Source organism: Myotis davidii, unplaced genomic scaffold, assembly GCF_000327345.1.
Source record: "Myotis davidii unplaced genomic scaffold, ASM32734v1 scaffold17, whole genome shotgun sequence".
Lineage (NCBI taxonomy): Eukaryota > Metazoa > Chordata > Mammalia > Chiroptera > Vespertilionidae > Myotis > Myotis davidii.
Window position 1 is genome coordinate 230,856 of NW_006288624.1, and position 7,190 is coordinate 238,045.

The window sequence follows — 7,190 nt, forward strand, 5'->3', positions numbered from 1 at the left end:
GAAAGAGATCCGTTGGTAGCCGGCACCTCTCTAAAAAGGGTGGATGCTGGCTGGCTTCTCGGCCGAGCCTAGGCCAAGGGAGTCCTAGGCCCGGAAATTGTACCGTAAGGCTCCGAAGGGGGCCTCTGCGAAGGGCTCCCCAGGGGCGGACCAATCGTTTTGTGGCAAACGTGGATCCCAGGAGGTGCCGACGGGATTCCCGGTGGCCATCCGTGAAAGGAAAAGGAAAAGTGGGCGACAATGCGAGGAGAAAGGCTCTGGCGGTAAGCGGGTCCGGCCTCCGCGGGCTCCTGCTCGGCCCACTGGTTTCCGAGGCCTTAGAGAAGTGAGGAAACCCAGGCCTCGCGCCCCTCCCCTCCCCCACCCGGCCCCCCTCTTTACCCTCGTCCCACCCCGGGCCCTTTCGGAGCCTCCCGGCTTTTCCTTCCTTCCTCCCCCCGCCCCAGCCGAGGTACCCGGTTTCCACACGCGTTCAGAGGCGTGAACTCACCCGCCGCCGAGACAAGGGGACTGTCTCCGTGGCCCTCTGGGCTCCTGGTTATGGGAGACCCCACCGGTTCGAGGTTTCTGCGCGTCGCTCACCGGGAGACCGGGTCCGAGGCGACCACTCGCAAAGGCCGCAGCGAAAACACTGCCGCGCTGCGCGGGGAGCTTCTTGGAGGTCTTCCTTTTGCCCGGCGTGCACTGCGGCAGAAACCGTGGAGAGAAGCACCATAGAGAAGAACGCGTATAGAGAGCCCTCACTGTCGGCGCTCAGTCACCACGCCCCGACGAACGACCATAGAGAAGGGACGCCTAGAAAGGCTCGAGCTGTAAATTACGACCCACCCGGCCATGTTTGATTGGAGCCGATTGAGTCTTGTCACTGAGGGACGCCATCTTGAGGTCAAGGTTCCCGCTGGACCCTGCGCGAACGACGTTAGAGGATTTCTCACTTATTATAGTTTGTGTCGAGGATTAGATCCTTGTTTGAGGTTCGATGGGCCGACCAGTGGGCCCTCACACAGCACCTTACGCCCCAGGGGCTGCTCTTTCCCTAGAAAACGATGGCTTTTTATTCCAACACCATTTCTCGCCTCTATGCCCTGTTCCACCCCCACCCCACCCGGTCGAACTCAACGACTCTGGGTACCCGGAGAACTGGCCCCGGTGGGGTTCTTTTGTTTATTTGTTTTAAGTGCACACACACCTCACATAAATGCTTATGCTCACTGGGAGGGCCGGTGAGGTAACTAGATGTTGGAAATATCTCAACCGACCTGTAAAAACATTTCCCATGGCTTTCATTCTCCATCGTAAAACAAAAAACAAAACAAAAAAAAAACTTCGCTAACTAGATTAAGGAGAATAAGCGGATCACGCATGATTAGATTATTCCCTGGATGGGCTTACCGGTCAATAGCTATTGACAGGCCTTCGTTTCCCAACCGCTTGCTTCTCAGAAAGCTCATAATTGATTCAATATGAAGTTACTGTCTCCATAAAGGACTGTGGTGGCCTGAGTGGTAGGCGCTTGGTAAATGGGAATAAGATGTTTTTGTTGTTGGTTTTTTGGGGGAGTGAGGTTTTATTTCTGTCCTGGAGGCCCTGCTAACGACGCGGAGCCAAAGACAAGTTTTGATCACTGTATGTAAAATGGAAACGTATCTAAACAGTTCCTACTTGCGTTGTTTCCTATTTAATTTGACTTTAGAGAACGAATCACCATCTACTGTCCTATGTATTTTTTCTCATTCTGTGGTCTGCCTGCCCTACCCCACTAGAATGTAAACTTAAAGGTGCAGAAACGCTGTTCGTTGCTGTATTCTCAGGACCTAGAACAAAGCCTGTATGCAGCAGGTGCTCAATAAATAATTATCGAATAAAAGGAATTAGGCCCGCCAAAACCGGTTTGGCTCAGTGGATAGAGCGTCGGCCTGCGGACTGAGGGGTCCCAGGTTCGATTCCGGTCAAGGGCATGTACCTGGGGTGCAGGCCCATCCCCAGTGGGAGATGTGCAGGAGGCAGCTGATCGATGCTACTCTCTCATCGATGTTTCTACCTAACCCTCGCCCTTCTTCTCTGTAAAAAATCAATACAATATATTTTTTTAAAAAAAGGAATTAGGCCCGCCAAAACCGGTGTGGCTCAGTGGATAGAGCGTCGGCCTGCGGACTGAGGGGTCCCAGGTTCGATTCCGGTCAAGGGCATGTACCTGGGGTGCAGGCCCATCCCCAGTGGGAGATGTGCAGGAGGCAGCTGATCGATGCTACTCTCTCATCGATGTTTCTACCTAACCCTCGCCCTTCTTCTCTGTAAAAAATCAATACAATATATTTTTTTAAAAAAAGGAATTAGGCCCGCCAAAACCGGTGTGGCTCAGTGGATAGAGCGTCGGCCTGCGGACTGAGGGGTCCCAGGTTCGATTCCGGTCAAGGGCATGTACCTGGGGTGCAGGCCCATCCCCAGTGGGAGATGTGCAGGAGGCAGCTGATCGATGCTACTCTCTCATCGATGTTTCTACCTAACCCTCGCCCTTCTTCTCTGTAAAAAATCAATACAATATATTTTTTTAAAAAAAGGAATTAGGCCCGCCAAAACCGGTGTGGCTCAGTGGATAGAGCGTCGGCCTGCGGACTGAGGGGTCCCAGGTTCGATTCCGGTCAAGGGCATGTACCTGGGGTGCAGGCCCATCCCCAGTGGGAGATGTGCAGGAGGCAGCTGATCGATGCTACTCTCTCATCGATGTTTCTACCTAACCCTCGCCCTTCTTCTCTGTAAAAAATCAATACAATATATTTTTTTAAAAAAAGGAATTAGGCCCGCCAAAACCGGTGTGGCTCAGTGGATAGAGCGTCGGCCTGCGGACTGAGGGGTCCCAGGTTCGATTCCGGTCAAGGGCATGTACCTGGGGTGCAGGCCCATCCCCAGTGGGAGATGTGCAGGAGGCAGCTGATCGATGCTACTCTCTCATCGATGTTTCTACCTAACCCTCGCCCTTCTTCTCTGTAAAAAATCAATACAATATATTTTTTTAAAAAAAGGAATTAGGCCCGCCAAAACCGGTGTGGCTCAGTGGATAGAGCGTCGGCCTGCGGACTGAGGGGTCCCAGGTTCGATTCCGGTCAAGGGCATGTACCTGGGGTGCAGGCCCATCCCCAGTGGGAGATGTGCAGGAGGCAGCTGATCGATGCTACTCTCTCATCGATGTTTCTACCTAACCCTCGCCCTTCTTCTCTGTAAAAAATCAATACAATATATTTTTTTAAAAAAAGGAATTAGGCCCGCCAAAACCGGTGTGGCTCAGTGGATAGAGCGTCGGCCTGCGGACTGAGGGGTCCCAGGTTCGATTCCGGTCAAGGGCATGTACCTGGGGTGCAGGCCCATCCCCAGTGGGAGATGTGCAGGAGGCAGCTGATCGATGCTACTCTCTCATCGATGTTTCTACCTAACCCTCGCCCTTCTTCTCTGTAAAAAATCAATACAATATATTTTTTTAAAAAAAGGAATTAGGCCCGCCAAAACCGGTGTGGCTCAGTGGATAGAGCGTCGGCCTGCGGACTGAGGGGTCCCAGGTTCGATTCCGGTCAAGGGCATGTACCTGGGGTGCAGGCCCATCCCCAGTGGGAGATGTGCAGGAGGCAGCTGATCGATGCTACTCTCTCATCGATGTTTCTACCTAACCCTCGCCCTTCTTCTCTGTAAAAAATCAATACAATATATTTTTTTAAAAAAAGGAATTAGGCCCGCCAAAACCGGTGTGGCTCAGTGGATAGAGCGTCGGCCTGCGGACTGAGGGGTCCCAGGTTCGATTCCGGTCAAGGGCATGTACCTGGGGTGCAGGCCCATCCCCAGTGGGAGATGTGCAGGAGGCAGCTGATCGATGCTACTCTCTCATCGATGTTTCTACCTAACCCTCGCCCTTCTTCTCTGTAAAAAATCAATACAATATATTTTTTTAAAAAAAGGAATTAGGCCCGCCAAAACCGGTGTGGCTCAGTGGATAGAGCGTCGGCCTGCGGACTGAGGGGTCCCAGGTTCGATTCCGGTCAAGGGCATGTACCTGGGGTGCAGGCCCATCCCCAGTGGGAGATGTGCAGGAGGCAGCTGATCGATGCTACTCTCTCATCGATGTTTCTACCTAACCCTCGCCCTTCTTCTCTGTAAAAAATCAATACAATATATTTTTTTAAAAAAAGGAATTAGGCCCGCCAAAACCGGTGTGGCTCAGTGGATAGAGCGTCGGCCTGCGGACTGAGGGGTCCCAGGTTCGATTCCGGTCAAGGGCATGTACCTGGGGTGCAGGCCCATCCCCAGTGGGAGATGTGCAGGAGGCAGCTGATCGATGCTACTCTCTCATCGATGTTTCTACCTAACCCTCGCCCTTCTTCTCTGTAAAAAATCAATACAATATATTTTTTTAAAAAAAGGAATTAGGCCCGCCAAAACCGGTGTGGCTCAGTGGATAGAGCGTCGGCCTGCGGACTGAGGGGTCCCAGGTTCGATTCCGGTCAAGGGCATGTACCTGGGGTGCAGGCCCATCCCCAGTGGGAGATGTGCAGGAGGCAGCTGATCGATGCTACTCTCTCATCGATGTTTCTACCTAACCCTCGCCCTTCTTCTCTGTAAAAAATCAATACAATATATTTTTTTAAAAAAAGGAATTAGGCCCGCCAAAACCGGTGTGGCTCAGTGGATAGAGCGTCGGCCTGCGGACTGAGGGGTCCCAGGTTCGATTCCGGTCAAGGGCATGTACCTGGGGTGCAGGCCCATCCCCAGTGGGAGATGTGCAGGAGGCAGCTGATCGATGCTACTCTCTCATCGATGTTTCTACCTAACCCTCGCCCTTCTTCTCTGTAAAAAATCAATACAATATATTTTTTTAAAAAAAGGAATTAGGCCCGCCAAAACCGGTGTGGCTCAGTGGATAGAGCGTCGGCCTGCGGACTGAGGGGTCCCAGGTTCGATTCCGGTCAAGGGCATGTACCTGGGGTGCAGGCCCATCCCCAGTGGGAGATGTGCAGGAGGCAGCTGATCGATGCTACTCTCTCATCGATGTTTCTACCTAACCCTCGCCCTTCTTCTCTGTAAAAAATCAATACAATATATTTTTTTAAAAAAAGGAATTAGTACAGCCCTGGCCAGTGTGGCTCAGTGGGTTGAGAGTCATCCCATGCACCCAGAGGTCCTGGGTTCAATTCAAGGTCCAGGCACAAGCCCAGGTTTCGGGCTTAGTCCCCAGTAGGTGGGCAGGAGGCATCCGGTCAATGTTACCGTCTCACATCGATGTTTCTCTCTCCCTTTCCCTTCTGTCTCCCTAAAATCAATGATAAAAACATATTTTTTTAAATGATACATGATGAGCCCTAACCGGTTTGGCTCAGTGGATAGAGCGTCGGCCTGCGGACTGGAGGGTCCCAGGTTCAATTCCGGTCAAGGGCATGTACCGAGGCAGCTGATGGATGTTTCTCTCTCATCAATGTTTCTAACTCTATCCCTCTCCCTTCCTCTCTGTAAAAACCAATAAAATATATATAAAAAAAATTTGAACCATTTGATGTTAATTTATTTGCAGAATAACTGATTTGAATAGGCTGATTGTAGGATTTTTGATTTAGAGGCTTGACATATATCTGTTGGAATGTTTACGCAGCAAAAGATGCCTTTGTTTTAACAACTGGTTCCTCTCATTTTAATAAAATTCCTAATGTTAACTATTTAGTGAAATTTGTATTTTTTTTACATTAAGTTAATTTCTCTAGAAAATAGATTCTGATACTTTCATGCAAAAATTATTTATTTCTTGTTGTTTTATACTAGAGGCCCGGTGCATGGAATTCGTACATGGGGGGAGGGGTTCCCTTCAGTCCAGCCTGCACACCCTCTCCTCCAGGACCCCTGGGGGATGTCTGTCTGCTGGTTTAGGCCCAATCTCCCTAAACCGGCAGTTGGACATCCCTCTCACAATCCCGGACTACTGGCTCCTAATCCCTCACCTGCCTGCTGGCCTGATCACCCCTCACTGCCTCTGCGTGCCAGCCTGGTTGCCCTCAAATGTCCCCTCCCTGCCGGCCAGGTCACCCCCAAATGTCCCCTCCCTTCCGGCCTGGTCACCTCCAACTGCCCCCCTGCCAGCCTGGTCCCCCCCAACTGCATCCCCCCACCACTCTGGTCGCCCCAAACTTACCCCCCTGCCGGCCTGGTCACCCCCAACTGCTCTTCCCTGCCATCCTGGTCACCCCCAACTGCCCTTCCCTGCTGGTCACAACATCCCCGCCAGCCTGGTCACCCCACACAGCTGCTGTTTAGTCGTTTGGATGTGCCTCACTAACCCCCCTGCTGACCTTGTTCCCCTATGCAGCCTGCTTGTTCAGTTGTTTGATCGTCCCTCACTAAGCCCCCTGCTCGCCTGGTTGTAGGCAGCCATCTTTTGAGGGTGTGAGGGTTAATTTGCATATTATCTCTTTATCATATAGGATATTTTATTGAGGATGTTTTATTGATTTTTACAGAGAGGAAGGGAGAGGGATAGAGAGTTAGAAACATCGATAACAAACATTGATGAGCTGCCTCCTGCATAAGCCCTACTGGGGATCGAGCCTGCAACCAAGGTAGATGCCCTTGACCAGAATCAAACCCAGGACCCTTCAGTCCATGGGCCAATGCTCTAGCCACTGCGCCAAACCGGTTAGGGCCCAAAGCACTATTTTAAGTATCTTACAAATATCAGCAACTTTAATTTTCACAGTAACCCACACGAAGTAGAAACTATTGTTAAACAGATAATGAAACTTAGCCCTGGCCTTTGTGTCCAATGGTTAGAGTGTTGCCCTGTGTGCTGAAGGGTGAAGAGTTCAATTCCTGGTCAAGGGCACATACTTGGATTACAGGTTCAATCCTCAGCCCCAGTCCAGGCACATGCAGAAGGCAACCAATCAATGTGTCTCTCTCATGTTAGTGTCTCTCTCTCTCTCTTTCTCCCTCTCTCTCTCTCTCTCTTTCCACCTTCTCCCTTCCACTCTCTCTAAAAAAAAAAATCAATGGAAAAAATGCCCTCAGGTGAGGATGAACAAATCCAGCCAGTGTGGCTGAATGGTTGAGCATGGACTTATGAACCAGGAGGTCACAATTTGATTTCGGTCAGGGCACATGCCTGGGTTTTGGGCTCAATCCCCAGTTTGGGGCATGCAGGAAGCAGCCAATCAATGATT

The 7,190-nt window shown here is 51.0% G+C and overlaps 1 protein-coding gene across 1 annotated transcript in view; it reads right to left on the reverse strand.

The window, feature by feature from the left end:
* RBM25 (RNA binding motif protein 25) overlaps positions 1-711 on the reverse strand; it is a 49,465-nt gene extending 48,754 nt beyond the window's left edge. Inside the window, exon 1 of the mRNA XM_006779398.2 lies at positions 491-711. The gene's annotated coding sequence lies outside the window, so the exon portion shown is untranslated. The remainder of the gene's footprint in view (positions 1-490) is intronic.
* Positions 712-7,190: the final 6,479 nt, after the last annotated feature.